Below are 16,868 nucleotides of genomic sequence, written 5' to 3'. Positions count from 1 at the left end.
AGGAATGCCACCCCTTAGTTTTCCCTGTCCAATGCTTATCCAGCCTTCTCTTGAAAAACTACAATAGAGATTTCACAGTTTCTCTGTGCAGTCTATTCTACTGCCTCATTGTCCTAACAGTAAGGACATTTTTCCTGAGATCCAATCTAAATTTACTTCTCCCCTATCCTTCTCCCCTCTCTCTCTCCTCCAGCCCCTCCCCACCCCCTTGTTAGATGACTGTTGTATTCACAGTGGCACAGCTTCAACAGGAGGACTGAAGAGTGCTCTGAATCCAGCCTACAGCCTCATGAACAGGATGACCAGATGTCCCATTCTAGCCAGAACAGACCCATATTTCAGAGGCTGGTCCCAGCTGGCTGTTGAAAATTATAATGGGCGTCCCAGAAACACAGGAGTGTGGAACACAGTCTAGCCAAGAGTCAGAGCAGCAAGGAGCACCTAGCAGGCGGGCAGGCACCACTACCTGCCCAGCATGTAGCCCCAACCCTGCTGACTTGTGAGCACATTAGGGGAAGGGGGGGTGAGGGGGGGGGCAGTGTGTTGGATTTCCAGGATTTCCAGATGGTCAGCCTGCTCATGGAAGTCAGGGCAAGGTGGTAACTTCGAGATCAACTCTTTCAGACAGGCATGGGCTTTCATAGGCAACAGCCTACTTTATCAGATATATGCTGGTTAGTGAGGTCAGATATAGGAGTTGGAGTCCACTCAGCTGGGGAAGCCCTAAAACCAGGTCTCCAGTTTCAAGGTGAGCACTCCAGAAATATTAAATAAAGGGTGGGTAGCACCTGCACCATCTTTTTTGAACAGCTGCCTGGGTCAAATTAATAGGAATGTCACTTGCAATCAAGGGAAGTGATCTTTCATTCTGTTCCACACCGGTGAGGCCCCACCTGGAGTACTGTATCCAGTTTTGTGCCCCACACTTCAAGAAGGACATGAGCAGTTTGAAAAGAGTTAGGGCAACAAAAATGTTCAGGGGCCTGAAAGTCAAGACTTATGAGAAAAGGCTAAAAGAACTATGGTTATTTAGTCTGGAGAAGAGAAGGCAGGGGGGATTTGATAGCAGTCTTCAAATACTTGTAGGATGATAGAGAGGATGGATATGGGCTTGTCTCTGTGACTGTATGAGACAAAACTAGGAGCAATGGCCTCAAGCCACAGCAGGGGAAATTTGGCCTGGAAATTAGGAGGAGCTTTCTGGCTATGGGGGTGGCCAGGGATTGGAACTGGCTACCTAAAGAAGTTGTGAACTCTCTATCCTTGGAAACTTTCAAAAGCAGGTTAGACAGACACTTAGGTGGGATGGTTTAAGTCAGGGATGATCTTGCTTTGAGCAGAGGGCTGGACTAGATGGCCTTGTGAGGTCCCTTCCAGCCCTATTTTCCTATGATCCTATAAAACTGTGCTTTGTGCTGACCTCAATACTGTCAGTGTGTGTTGAGCATGCTCTGAGCATGCCTCCAGATTGGGTCCCTCAGAGGACTTGGATGGAGGGACATCCTATTTGTGAATCCCAAGCAGCCTTCAACAGAAGGCAGATGCCATGACACTCAATTCAGTCACAACTTCATTACCTCCAGGTATGTACAGTGGCTGAATTTAATTATAGATACCTACTTTTCTGTGGAAAATGTAAGTGCCTAAGCAGTTGTGCAAGGGGATGGTGGATTGCACTCTTGGACACAGATACCTACACTCCACTCAAGCTGAGTGCCTTTTTTGGGTCTGGGCACTAGTGACTTACGCAAGATCACCGAGGAAGTCTGCAGCACAGCAAAGACTTGAAATTTCTCCCAAGTCACAGGCCAGTGCTCTAAATGCTGGGCCATACTCTCTCTATGGGGTCTCAGTGCCCTTATGTAATGACTGCTCTCTTGGATGACCTGCATTGGCAATACGTTTGGGGGTGGGGGACATGTGTCCCCCCCTCAGATTTCTGCACCAACAGTGGGGCACAGGGCACAGGACTGCAATCTGGCCAGAACCAGGGCCCAGCAGCAGTGGGGCTGGCAGCAGCAGTGCAATTTCTGCACCAACAGCGGTGTACGTGGATGCAGCTTGGCTGGGCCCAATGCTTAGCGGCATCAGTGGTGGAAGTGGCATGGAGTTGTGCCCCCCACTGGCAGCACTTATGACCTGGGGCATCTGGTAATGGACTAGAAAGACATGCCCTGCTACAGTGTAATCTGAAGAACCAAGGTTCCCCAGTCCTGGGCTATAACAATTCATATCTTCTGTGGGCTGGACACAGAGAACACTTTGTAGTACACACTCACCAATGGATTTCTTGTACACCGGTGAAGGATTATGCATAGCAGCACAGACGACTGGTGGGAGGGGCAATGGGGGCATGTACCCTGCCCTGAGATTGGCCCCTGACTCAGCCCTGCTCAGGATGGGGAAGTTTTTTTGCCTCGCAAGCCAGTGGCATGTGGAAGTGGATAACTAAACCACAGCACAGAAGTATAGGAGTGGATATGGGGCTTTTGGCCTGCCCCAGGGCCCACCCACAAATTGTGTGGGCCCCACCCCCCAGACTCAGGAGGCACCAATCACCCCTGCATAGCAGAACTGCTTTCTTCCAGCCCTACACCTGCCCAATCCTGCCATGTTCCTGATCAGGCTGTAAAGCACCTGGCATAGCATGTGACTATGCCACCTTCACCCACAAAGTTTTCCCCCACAGAGAGGAAACTGTACACTGTGAACAGTTATATCTGGTTGTATCTGGCCTGTATAGATCCATCTGGCCCTGCAAAGTGGCCTTCCTGGAGAATGTGTCCCTTTAGCCTTTAACAAGTCTGAGGGTGTCAGCTGCAAATACAATCAGTTATTGCTGTTACCCTTCCTCAGGAGACCTGCTAAACCTGTCAGGAGGCAGACATCCATCTCAAGTAAGTCATTTCACTTTAAGCACACAGTTACTTCTAGAACCAGAACTAAAAATTTACCCTGACATATCAAAATAAACTAATCATCCTGCCTTCTGAGCCAACTAGCGAATGTGTGTGTATAATCTGATGAATCTTGGTGCCAGATAATAAGTGCCTAACACAATAATATAGTGTGTTGAGACCAAGTGAACTCTAGTTACTGATCACTGTCATGCCGATATATTGCAAAATAATTACTGCTTCTTTCTTTGCTTTCATTGCACTATGATTTTGCAGAACCTCAACACTAATCTGGGTGAGCAACTTCTGAGATTGCATGTGGTGACACCAAAATATCAAAACTTGGCTTTTATATTCTCCTTTTAACTATCGCTTGCAAATGCAACAGTCTGCAGTGAAGGCATCAAACTATAGTGTTAGAAAATGAGCCTTGTGCTGGGATTGCCTTCCAGGAAGTGAAAAGAAAAATAAAGATGGCAGCTTGTTTCCCTGAATTTAATATGAAAAGGGTTATTTTTAATGCTCCCAGGAAAAAACAGTAAACTCTATAGTTGGCATGTTTCACATTATAACTTACTGATATCCTACCCTATCTCAGATATCCAAACTAAACAAAATAGAGCCTCTCTTCATGCTGATAGAGTATGATGGATTAGGTTATGCACAACCTGGTAAAGAGACCATGTGCTAATGAGCCCAGGGACCCGAGTTCTAGTCTCTGCTATGCAACTGGCCTTGTTACTTTAGGCAAGCTCCTTTTTCAATATTCCTCATTGTCAAGTTAATATAAGATCTTGGGGGAAAGGACTATTCCTACATGCTTGTACAGTACCTGGCACAATAGGGCCTGTGCTCAGCTGAGGCCTCTAGGTGCTAGTGTAACAAATAGCGGCCATCATGATTTTGTTCATGCCCCAAATCCTTAGAAGTGGAAGGCCAAATGAAGGGATGGTACTTACTTCTCTGAGAATTCTTACCCTTAGAATGAGGAAAGAGAGAGATGTTCTCCATGGTCTCCTCCATTCTCCTCGGACGCATCTACACAAGACATTTACTGCAGAGTTATCTAATTAACTCCACATTAAACATCTCAGCATCTACACATGCAGCCCTCTTAGGCCACAGGAAACTAATAAACTCCACAGCAGGGTAGGACTTGTAAATACAAGTCCTATCCTGCTGCAGAGTTTTTTACTGTGTAGCAATGTACATGTAGGTGCTGACCCAGCTGGCTGGGGCACAAGGGTGCTTCAGTATGGGGGCTGCCTGCTGGTTAGCCACACAATGGAACAGCCTTATGCCCCAGACAGCCCCTCTACATCATGTTGAGCTAAATCAGAGCAGCTCTGGGCTGGCAAGCTGACCCCACCAGACTCTCTGCCAGCTGGGACCGCTCCAACCAGGCTCAACAGTTTATTGCTGTGCATTAATATACAGGTGTAGATGCAAAACCCTCCCCCAAAAAGTCTTTTGTGTTGTCAAAACCCTCCCCCAAAAAGACTTGAATGAAGAGTTAAACATGTCAACCTCAACTGATGAGCTTCCAGGCTACAACCCCACTTCTCCCTTGCCTTACACCTCATACACTCATAGCAAGGACAAAATCAGCATTCATTTCACACAAGTAAATGAGTCCAGTAAGTAGCAGGCAGTAAAGTTAACGGGAAAGAGATGAGAGAATCCAGACATTTCCAAACCATGGGAGTATCTGTGTGGAAGCCAATTTCATGACTTGGGGAAGGCTCTCTGCCTCTTTGAAATGGCAAAGAGATGCCATTTCCCTGGTGAATTTCAATTCAAGAGAAATATTCATTTTGGAAGATCACAGGAGAGCCATCCTTGCACTAATGATCATAAGATGGAAGGATACAGGGCTAACATTGGGAGAGTATTTCTCATCCATGCATTCATGCAGAGCCATAAGGGAAGTGTGACCAATACCTATACTCATGCAGGGAAAGTGTCACCCATGCCTACTACATAAGTCTATGCAGGCAATGGCTCAGCCGGACCCACATCAATGTAGATGCTCAAGTGATGTCTAGGGTGAAGATACAGAGTCAGTGGATATAACGTCTGATTCGGGGCAGAAGTATAGATAGGAGTGCAGGAAGCAAATCTCTCCATAATGCATCACTAAGGGTATGTCTGTACAACATCTGGTTGTGTGAAGGAAGCATGTGCAGGTATACCTGGCCTAGCTTCCACCTACCTAACTTAGACACCATTCATCTTGCTTTTCTCTCTCATACTCTCCATAAATCTTGCACTGTGTTATATTCCCATTCATATTTCAAGCTTAGAATGTGGTGCTGTTTTTCAAGTGCCTCTCATCAAACTCTAATACTGCCTTGTTTTAATTTGACAAGTCGAACCCAGCCTCTTTTAAGTAATAAAAGTATGTCACATGTAATTACAATACTGTAAAAGTTCCAAGATGCCAGGAATAACTTTCATGCCTTCACAGAGTCTCACCAGATTTATCAGAACATCTACCATACATTTTAAAGATGCCAAGAGTCCTTTCAGTGAGTCATCTATTACCTCCTTATAATTTACCTCCGCCAGAAATGAGCAGGAGTAAATCATGTCACCTGAAAAACAGAAACAAGAAAGGTGGAATTTTCTCACCATTCAATACATGAGGGTTGATTAGAGCAGAGGGAGATTATGCAAGGCCAAGCAGTTGATTCCACAGAAAGCTACCCAGTCTATTCTTTGTGAGTACGTCAGTTATTATATGAGCCTAGACACCTTCTGGCCACATATGTGATGCTAAGTTAGGAATCTAAACGCAACCTGCTCGCTCATTGGATGCCAAGTGTTTCTTGTTTCAGTATGTTGACTGACATGCAATGTGGTGACATCCTCAATTCCATTTTCAGTTCTTAGGGATAATGAGAATAGTCTGCCAAACCTGGACTTTGTTTTTCTCGTGGCTTTAAAATGCAGAGCTTCTGCTTATCTACTCAATGGACTACGTAAAAAAAAATACTCCAGGATATGTTCTAGGTACCTTTCAACTATTTCTCAGGGCTCTTTCTGTCTCCATCAAGAATGTTTCTCTTGTCAAGAATGATAAACTAAGGGCTCTCAAACCCATCCTACTTGACTCCCACGGGTCTGGTTAAACGCCTAATAACATAACAACCTGCGTGTTACAAATTCTGAGGATGACTCTCATGCATTGAACCGGTTGCTCTCCGTTCTTAATTTTAAGCCACTTGCTGAAATTTGTTCTGGGTTGCTATGAAACAAGAATATACACATTTACAAAATTGTTGAAGTGTGTGAAGGAGTGTGGGTTTATATAAGTATCACTGTGACTGAGTAGATACTGTTCATTGTTCAGCTAGGGCCAGATCTTCAGTTAGTATAAGTCAATGTAGTTCCATTGACTTTGTATTGCATTCTTGAAGAAACGTAGCACATAATCCAATTCAATCAGCATGCACTGTCCTAGAAGGGCTTGCAGGTAAGTGTCAAGTGTTGTTTCTACAAATCAACTTTACAACCAAAATTTCTGAAATATGCAAATTACTCGGTTTGTGCTTTTAGCAGCAAGGATTGGAGTGTTGGTTTGTTTTTTTTTACTTGTATAGAGTCTACCGTGTTATTGATCCTGAGCAAGTCATACTGGGCACATCTACACCTGTTATTAATTTGCATTAGTCTTACTGCACAGTAAGCCTTTACTATGAACACATCTACACATGCTCCCTATTGGAAGCATATTTGCTCCCACCCTGCTCTGCCCTCCTGCAAGCCAGGGCGAGCTCCCGGTTCCACCAGGTGCTAACTCAAGGGCTGGCAAGGGGCACAGGGCTGGTCCCAATGTGCACAGGGCCAGGAGAGTGTCTCATGTAGATGAGCTGTGTGTGTGTCTGTGTGCACTGTATAATGATCCCTACACACAGGTAATGAGCCAAGACTTTTGACACTGAAACACTGACCTTTATTACCTCAGATTACAAAGGCATTCAGTTACCTATTAAGGTATGCTATTAAGGTGTATTAAACTGTAATCCTCTACATGGATTAGCCACTAGAGTTGGATATGACACTTACTTTCCAAGCACATTTAACATGCAAGTATCCATTAGTCTTTATCCAAAGCCTATTAAGATCAATAGAAAAACTCTCTGATTTAATAGGCTTTGGATCAGGCCACTGGTGTATCCCATGAAGTTACACATTACACTTAGACCGTACTAAACGCATGCAAGCATCTGCACATTAAAGCTCATTAACTCATACTAAGTGCCCTCTGAGTGTCTCATAGTTACACCACTTCAGGTGAGGGTTAACTCTAGGCCATGATTTCTAGCTCATGTTAGGGTTATTTCACTGTGCTCCATGGAGATAAAATGAACAATTTGCAGTCCTCCAGCATCCCAGTATACACTGCTCCCAACCCTCTACCCCGGCAAGTAGGGATACAGCTCAGGTGTCTTGGCTCTTCTGCTTGCCAGCTCCCTAGCTGCAAGTCAGAACTGTGCAGTCAAGAAATTGTATTAGCCCTTAATGTGCAACTGCTCACAGCACAGTCTAATTTGAACAATGCTTAACATTCCCCAGACTTAGTACGGTCTAAATGGAGTGTGCAACTTCACCCTCATTAAGTCCAAGTGATATCTCACTTGCAAACGAACCCTCTGACTTACTGTTGCATAAAAGTCATTGAGAATATCTGGCCACACTGATTTTTTGATGGAAAATAGTTTCCAAAAAAAAACCCACCAAAAAAAAAACCCCCAAAGGAAAAAATTTCAATTTTACTTAAGTAGTTCAATTTTCACTTTGCGAAAATGAAAACCAACTGATAGGGTAGAAATTCAGATTACCCCTTAGCTCTCATCAATAAAAAATTTTTAAATATGTTTTTTTCCTACTACTTGGCCTCTCGATATTAGTGTCATAGCTAATAATATATTAAAATATAGATCATATTATATAGACTATCATATATTGTTTATATTATAATAATTATGTTGGGGGGATGTTGTCATTGTCATTAGTTATAATAATGACTTGTCTTAGAGGTCTCCATGAAGGCTCAGGTCTCCATTGTACTTAGGACTGTATGGAGGAGTAAAACAAATACAATCCCTGACCTGTATCATTCACTCTCTACGTATCTACTTAGTTTTATTATCCTTACATTAGGCTCAAAGTATTTGATGCATTAGACTAGGAAACCCATGCATTTGATATCTTTGCTTGCAAATTTAGAAGCATGCTGTTGCTGTATCACGACCCATGTCACTCTTCATCCTGTTTTTCTCTTTACAACAAACATAACGCCTACAGGGACACGAAGGAGAACATTGCAGGCATCAGGTCATAATGTATGTGTCACAATGCAATGATATTAAATCCAAATTAAACTCTCAGAGTTCATTTACAAAGCAACCAGGTTCAAATGCCAGGGCAATCCGGTTGTAAACCTTCCTTGCAGCTGAACTATCTGTTCTTAAAGGCACAGGACCCTCCTTGCCTGTTTTACTGGTCTATGAGAACAAGCAGATTGCATCCTGCAATCACATTTCTCTTGAGGAAAGAGAGCTAGTGCTTTATGGGGTGGAAAAACTTAACCTTTTTTTAACTGAATCCCCTTCTTGAGGGCTAAGAACGCATTCCCACTGAATAGAGATTTTTGGAAATATTTACAAACTCTGACACAGTGCAGCCCAAACATGGAGGTTTAACTAAACCACTAATTTGGAGGCGTTTGTGGGCTAGCTCTGGTGTGACTTGTTGTCCTTGACAGAAAAGCAGACAGACAGCCCCAGGTAAAAGCAGAAGCTGAAACAGACCCTAGAGAATGAAGGATAGGGAAAGGTAAGAAGTGTTGTATATTTGGAGCAGGTAGCTGGATACATCAGGGCTTGATTCACGGGGTGCTAGGTGTTCATGCCGCATGGGCCACTGGGGTGAATCAGTGTGACTCCACTGAAATCAGCATGCTGAATCTCCTGCTGATGTAAAACTGTACAGCTCATTGAAGCCAAAAGGGACAGTCCCTCAGAGGGGCCGAATGGGCAAAAATCCAGTAAAACAATGGAGTGGCACCGATTTATAACAGCCAAGGCTCTGGTCCACAGATTTCAATGGATGTCTGCTGATATAAACCAGCCAAAGACTTGGAATTTAAAAATGAGCCCTGACAAACCTTGTATGGAGATCTCCTTCAGGAGGTTCTCGAGATCCCAGTAACTCCAGTACGCCATGGGTCCAAAGTGCCTCAGCCCTGTCAGCAGTTTCAGTCCTCTGTACCACTGGGCTCAGCCTGAGAAGCAAAGGAACCATAAAAATGAGACAAAACAAAACAAAATGGTCTCACACTTTATTTTAAGATGTGATTGAGGAATGGGGTAAAAATGAAATTGCTCTAGGTTAGCTGGGGAATGGTTTTGTTTTGGACGACAGCCCCTTGTGGCTGTGGTTTTTCTACAATGACTCTGTATTCTCTCTGTGTCAAGACACAACCAGCCCTCAGGATGCCTGAAATAGATTAAACAAGTGAGGCCGGAGCTATTTTAACAGCTGGAGCTTGTTCTCTTTAAACTTTGTTGAGTGAGGGGAGAGAGTGGAAGAAGAGCGACAACAAGATTGGGTAATGCTATTTTAACATGTGCAGCACCGCCATCAGCACGCGGTGGTTAGTTTGTGTTAGTATGCACTCCACCCACTAATACATGCAAGGACACACAAACAGATTTAGCTCTGCAGAAAACCAGAAGCAATCTTGTGCATGCATGAGTGTGTGCGTAAATGTGCGCGCGCGCACACACACACACACACACATATATTATTGGAAAAGTATAGTGGGTTTGTGTGCATCTACACCAAAAGGAAAGCGTGAGTTAATGTAGCATGCTGAATATACACAATGACGGATGAGCTGGTGAAATAAGGCAGATCTCTGTGACCCAAAAAACACACAAATCTCCGGCCCCTCATCATGCTACTGCACCATACAAGGCACCAAGGTCTGGGCCCAGGGTGAGTACTTCCTTTCATCAGGCTGACAGATGCAGTGTGGTGAAGAGATAGTTTGGGATACTTTAAGAAACAAGCATCAGAACACCTAGCGCTCTTTCAGCATTGGCCAGTCGGACTCAGGTACTGTCCTCTGCCACGTGCCAGGGAGATAATCTTTAATAGCCTTCATCCATGTGCATTTGGGTCCAGGCAGTAAAGCCCAGTCTTTTTCTAAGTCTCCTATGTATCGCATCTAAACACCTGCACCGAGGTTCTGTGTCCTCATTCTTGACAGGAACAGAAAGTGCCCTGGGGCCACTTTTGTGCCACCTTAATTCTGGGTCAGTCTATGTACCCAGCCAGCCCCTGATACAGTTAAAACTGTTACAAGCGACATGGGGTGGTACTAGTCTTCCACAGGCTGTTGTACTGGCACTGAGGCATCAGAGCACATTGCTCTCCAGTCACACCCTGGCCCATTCCTGCTCACCTTCTTCCCAGGACAAGGGGAGGGGCCACGGAGATGCATTACACCCGCTCCATACAGGTCAGAAATGCCTGGTACAGCTCCAATATTCTGCAAGGACAATTTAAGCCTCTTTTACAGCTTCTTAATGTTGCCAGAGTCACACGAAGAAACTTATTGGTAAGAGTGAAGTTGGGCCTGTGCATAGTATCTCGATCTCTTATAACATTTGTTTGCTCCCTCTATAGAACTAGTGTTTGAGTCCCAAGTGATGTCTCTAAGTCAAAGCAGCTCAGCCCATGAACATTAGTCTGCCCTTATATTTCTTCTTTCAAGGTTAATGCTATTCCTTTGCCCTTGTAATCATGCCTCTGAAGTCCATGCAGTGGGTGAGGTAGTCTTTATCAGATGGAAAGAGCTAAAACGTGACACAGGAGATCTCAGCTCCATTGGCTGCTTATCTCAGTACCTGAAGCCAAAACAGAAAGCGTATATAAACTGCCAAATAAAAATACTTCTTGTGGACACATTCCTCCCTGGGTACATGAGAGAAAGGAGAGGAGACAGGGAGAAAGAAGAAAGTGAGTGATCAGACTTACAAGGTAAGAAAGGAGACAGACAGACAGATGGACTTCCTGAAAGCAGAAGAGATACTAGGGCCCCTCTACATGTTGTGGGTATCGTGCAATTAACTAGCTAATTGCACAATTACCTTGCAACCAGCTACACATTCAAAGCATCTATCACATGATAAAAAGCTCCAAACACTATAGTTAGACCTCAAAAATGTGTAGTAACTTTAAAGCTCAAGAGCATCTGGCTATAATTTGCATGTGTAGCAGGGTCTCCCCTGTGACTGGGAGCCCATCAGCTGACAGGGCTCCCAGCCACAGGGGTGTAACCCCAGAGCCCTAGGGATTGCAGCTGCCATGTTCCCCATGAGGTGGGGGTATGCAAAACCCTAGGGCCTACGTGGGGCTGTTGGTCCTGGCTGCACCTCACCTGCAGCTGGGAACAAGAGTCCAGCACCTGATGAGGCTCTGGGTCCCGGCTGCACCTTACATCAGCTGTGGGATCTCTCTGCTCTGGCTGTGCATGAGGCACAGCCAGGACCTACAATCCCATAAGCTGCAGAGCCTTCAGTTCAGCAAAGGGGCTCCCAGCTGTGGCTGCCTGCTTCTTGCCAATGCAAGGGGAGCCAGGATTGGGCACAATTGGATTTACTGCCCAATTGCATGGATCGTGCATTAGATCCAATCACACCTTTACCTGCATGCATGAAGGGGGCCTAGGGAAAAAATCCCTAGCTGAACATCTGAGAAGACAGAAGTGGAAAAGACGTGAAGGTTGTCTCATAGCAGTTTCATTGGCAGTCAGCAACATGACAAGCAGGCAGAATTGGAAGGTTCCCAGCATTGTTAGACATGGAAGGCAACATCCTAGCCTCATTCAAGTCAATTGTAGAACTCTTACTGACATTGGTGGGTTTGTCCACATCACTATGGGTCCCAGGGAGGACAGTCTGAGCACACCTTTCTCATGCACTTTCTCTGACATGCTCCAGATACAGAACTTCTCCTGTGAGGCTGCTCTGAGCTCATCACCAGTGATGGTTCTCAGGCTCTTGGGTGCTGGGGAAAGCCTGGTGCTGCCTCACTGATGCACTTCTGGGTCCGGAGTACATCTGCAGACTCAGGTAGAGGGGGCCTGTTCAGCCTCATCTTCACTTGGACCTGCTACTGCAGTGATGTAGACATGCCCAATAGGGCCAAGATTTCACTCCAAGAAGACAGTGAAGCTGCCATATGTGTCCTAACACACAACTCTAGAACTGTGCTCCTAAGGCCCTCTGTGGTTCCCTACTAGCCCACATCCTTCCTGGCACCTGAGCCTGTTCCTCAGAGTTCCACTCCTGTCCTGCAAAGACCAGAGTAAAAAGGAGAGAGCTCCTTTTGAATATCCAGCTTATCATGTCTCAGTTTTCCAGTTTCTTGTCTCAGAGCAGAGGACCAAAGGAGATCTATTCAACTTCAGAATGTCACAGAGCATTTAATTGATGACTTCAGTATCTCAGTGGCTATGCCAGACCCTAGTCCGAAGCCAATAGAAAGATTTTTGTGGGCTTCAGTGAACGTTACATCAGGCCTCAACACAGAAAGGCACTATCTTCGCTTATAATGATTGTAATTATGAGCGAAGCTGTGATACTGAACTGCTGAACAGGGGAGACGTTGAAACAAGACAGCAGGCTTTCATCACCAGTTGGGATTCTGGTTTGGGTTTTTCCTTTGTTGACATACTCACTCCTGCCAGGTGTGTACATGGATAGCAGCCTGTTTCCTGCTCCCTCACCTTGCCTCCCCGGGACTTTTATTAAAACAACACAGCAGCACTGTAGCATTCACTGCTACATGGGGAATCAGATTTAGAGTTCTGAGCTTATGGGCTGTAATCATATTTCTCTTGAGGGAAGAGGGCTACTGTTTCTTAAGGGGTGAGTGGATTTATGCTTCTCTTTCTTAACTGAATCCCCTTCTCAAGGGTTAAGAGTGCATTCCCATTAAACAGAGATTTTTCAAAATATTTACAGACTCAACATGGTGCAGAGCAAACACGGAGGAAGAGAATACAGAAGCAAAATGCTCATGTCCTGAGAGAATGTGCAGAGCACAGAACTGTGCTCAAGGGAATTCAGCAAACCAACAAGCATCAGTGACAGACTTTGAAGGTGGATGGGGATCTGGCCACAGTGATTCATACCTTTATCACTATCCAGTGGGTTACACCAATACAATATATCAGGGTATAAAGCCATCAGAACTCAGCAGCGTAGCAATGCGGCCAGGCACCAAGGGCACTGGGATAGCAGCAACTGATAGTTACCATTAAACCATAAGCATAACTCAGATTGCTGCTGGTGGCAGCTATCTTTTTCACCTCCCCCCACACACACAAGTTGGCACCTGGAGTAGTTGCCCTACCATCAGAACTTATAACACTTCAGCTAGTACAAACACTGCAGTGCAGCTCCTCAACTTTACCAAATATCAGGAGCATATTATTGTGTTGGCCTCCTGTTAACTATCAGAGGGCCAAGTTCTTGGTCAAAGATCCAAAGCCTTTATCTTCATGATGCTCCATGGCCTGGCATCAGGGTGTCCAAAAGGCTACCTAAAACTCTAGGATAAACACCCTGGTTGAGAGTTTTATTTCTCTGGCATAGTGGAGCTCTCAGCAATAAGGGTAAGGCTTGTCATATGCGTGTAGGCATATATCCTATTCAGGGACTGATCCAGGACCCTAGGATGAACTTTACCAGGAACCAAGAACTATCCCACACCTCACCACCCACTGCTCCAAGTACAAGGGGTGCTTCTGTAACCTGGCTTCTCTAACATAACAGCATGCATATTTAAAAACCACAAGCACTCCACTCTGCTGCAGACTCCACTGCACACACTTTTCCTCTGGGGGAGAGGATGAATGAACAAACAACAGGTGACAGACATTAGTCACATTGCTTAGTGCATTATTAGAAGGCACACAGATGCTAGGCTGGCAAGTGTGGCATGGGGGGCTATATAGAATAGAATAGAAGCTGTATCTAGCACAGTGCCTTTGAAGGGAAGGTTAGCATAAGAAAGCAGAAGAGGGGAAGAAGAGCCCTTCAAACAATAACATTTACTCTGGTGTATGGGGGAAATGTGCTTCTAAAGAGATTCTACGGTGATCACATAGGACTTATTCTCTCACCTTGTTCCATGGTATAACTATTATATTTTCCGTGAAGACACTCCTGATTTTTACTAGTGTAACTGAGAAGACAATCTGTCCCTTTGCCTTTACTCCATGTCAAATCTGTCCTGTGCCAGGTAAAGGATCTCCTCACAAGGTGGCTCTGAAGATAGAACTGTGGTCGACAGCAGCCAAGAATCTGCCCCACTGGTGTCAATGGAGCTGCGCTATTTTATATCAGCTTAGTACCTGGCTCAAAGAATCAAGTGTTTTATGGCTATAATCAACTCCATGTATTGCCCAATTGTAGATTACAACAGCCTTGTGAGATTCATGTGCCTGGATTTAGATGTGTATTGCTTTGGGAATATAATCAGAACTTATTTTGATTTGGCTATAAAAGAAACAAGTGAGGGCAGGACTCAGGAGGGACACAGCTCAGCAGCAGGTAGTGGAAATTGCTCTTGGCTCTGGACTGCATTATTTGATCTGCTCAGGGTGTCATGTGCCAGTCAGCCCCCTCTCTACGTGTGTTTGGCCGGCTATTCAATGTCTGAACTCCCTTGGCCAGCTGGTAGATTTAACTCCTTCAACTACAAGCTACCTTGATCAGAAGTGTAAAGGCGAGGTGAGAGGCAATGTTGCAAAACCCATTTGGGTCAGGAGGAAGTGGTTCTTGATCTAGTCCTAGTTCTTTAGAAGTGGCTCCTGCAGTGGGCATGTGATATGAATGCATCCTATTTGACATAATGGTATGAAAGGAAATGATCCCAGAAGGCCAACCTTTAAGGCTCAGTTTGGTTTCTCTAGAGTTTCCCTGCAATTGTCTATCTGTATAGAGATAGAAAAATCACTCTCTCTATTGTGACCAGGATAACAAACATGACATGTTATTTCTAAAAGGGCAAAATCGTATGCCAAGGTCACTGATAGGTAAACTACTGGATCTGCAGGACAGCAGGTCCTGTACTCTGCCTCATTGACTGTCTAGAGAAGAGGCAAACACAGTAGGTGTAGAAACCCTCCTCGGTATATCTGCTGCCCTCAGTGATTCCAAAGCCTTGATTAATTCACTGAGCTCCTCTAACCAAGGATGCCTAGCGGTGGTGTTTTAACAATAATAATAATTCAGGGAAAATGACTCAGATAACAGCCTCTTTGGAAAACTCATTGGGGAAATGTAAGATTTCTGCTATACTCTCAGGCTTGGAAATGCTGATAGTCCTCCCCTCCCTCTCAGTAAGAGAGCCTGTAATCCAGGCAGAAGTGTGAGAATGGTATGTAGAGGAGAGGGGAGCTCAACCTGATACCAAGTGAGCAAAAGAAGAAGTTCTCATGCCTACCACATCAGACATCTTCAGTTGGGTACATGGTTCACAAAGCCACATTCCAAGCCTAACAAGTGCACAGAACAGACTTTTAAGCTAACCAGATGAGGAATATGTTACTCATCCATTGATTCTCCTGCTTCTCACCCCATTCTTATCTTGCAATCATTTCCTGCTTCACTACCATTTATTGGCAATTTATTCTAAACATTAGCAATGTATCTCCCCAGTTACAGGAATTCCCCTTCACATCATGCAATTACTCCTCTTGTTGAGTTCAGGCAGAAGATTATCACTACTCCCTTTTTCTATGAGCTGTCATGCTCATAACCCGCTCTGAGAATCCGATACAGCTTTTGTAATTGTGACTGTGCTGTACAACCTGCTCTCTCTCACCTTCCGCCCCGGCATTTCCATCAAGAGGAGTCACATACCCAAGTTATTACACCATTAGCACTTATCTCTCATAAAATCCAGGCTCCTTGTGTCTCTCTGAGTCCAATTTTGCCAAACAGTCCCTTTACTAAATGCTCTATTACTAGTCTAAATTCTTCTCTCATTGTCACCGGTACAGATCCAGGGTCACTTCACTGCCTTCAACTGAGTTCCTTTGGATTGACAATAGTGATACTGAAGGATAAATTAGTCCTGTTATCTCTAATCCCCACATCTGGATGTGAAGCTGGTCACTGCATGGGCTGTGACTTCTCGCTATTTAGGATTCACACTCTTGTGTTTGCCATGTTCCAGGCCTTGGAAATTCCGATTTGGCATCCTAAGAATTTCAAACATCAGTTAACACTTCTTTGTCCCCTTCACTCCTCATTCCTTCCATGTAGACTGACTCCTTTCTCAGCCAGAGAGGAAGCAGCAAGTGGGAAACACTTTGTTAGTGCTCATGCCATTTAACAAAGAAGTTTCTTCTACCTATGAAGACGAGCCAGGCAAATCCTGTTGACAGTGTGCAACAAGAGAAGGAGGTTCTTTCACTCAGCAAATACAACTGGGGCCTTCCAATGACGTTGTGCATGAAGAAAGTTAATAACATTGGTAAACAAGGAGAAAGACTCCAGAGCATTTGTAAAAGCACAGCACATTTTAAATGGCATTTTCATGAGCAAATGCCACTGCTTATTCACTGAGAAATAAACCATGCTCTGGGCCACCGAGGTAAATGGTGTCCAAATGGTGTGTGCAATATCAGAATCAGGCCCTCCAGTTTTACTAATGGAAGAGGAAACAGCCTTCGCTCTTTTATCTCATTATCCCAGAGACACAGAGGGCCTGCAACTCCTCTCGCTTATACCAGAACTCTACACACACAACTCTGTTGGCTTAAGTGAAGCTACTACAGACTCCAAACTAGAATCAAGAGAATGAAAAAGGCAGCCACAGTCCTTCTTCTGCAGGGATTACTGTTCCTATGAGAAAGAGGTGCTAGCAGATGCAATTCACCAG

The 16,868-nt window shown here is 44.8% G+C and overlaps 1 long non-coding RNA gene across 2 annotated transcripts in view; it reads right to left on the bottom strand.

Annotated features, from left to right (window-relative positions):
* LOC112549422 overlaps positions 1–16,868 on the bottom strand; it is a 26,375-nt gene that overhangs the window by 4,000 nt on the left and 5,507 nt on the right. Inside the window, exons 2-3 of one of the 2 annotated variants that reach the window (XR_003092827.1) lie at positions 9,070–9,186; positions 5,442–5,491 (exon numbers count right to left, since the gene is read on the bottom strand). This is a non-coding gene — a long non-coding RNA (uncharacterized LOC112549422). Of the gene's footprint in view, positions 1–5,361; positions 5,492–9,069; positions 9,187–16,868 lie in introns of those variants that run through there. The other variant, XR_003092826.1, reaches the window with a different exon arrangement.

The sequence above is a fragment of the Alligator sinensis genome, unplaced genomic scaffold (assembly GCF_000455745.1).
Source record: "Alligator sinensis unplaced genomic scaffold, ASM45574v1 scaffold198_1, whole genome shotgun sequence".
NCBI classification, from domain to species: Eukaryota; Metazoa; Chordata; order Crocodylia; family Alligatoridae; genus Alligator; species Alligator sinensis.
This window is presented reverse-complemented; position numbering and strand designations above follow the sequence as displayed.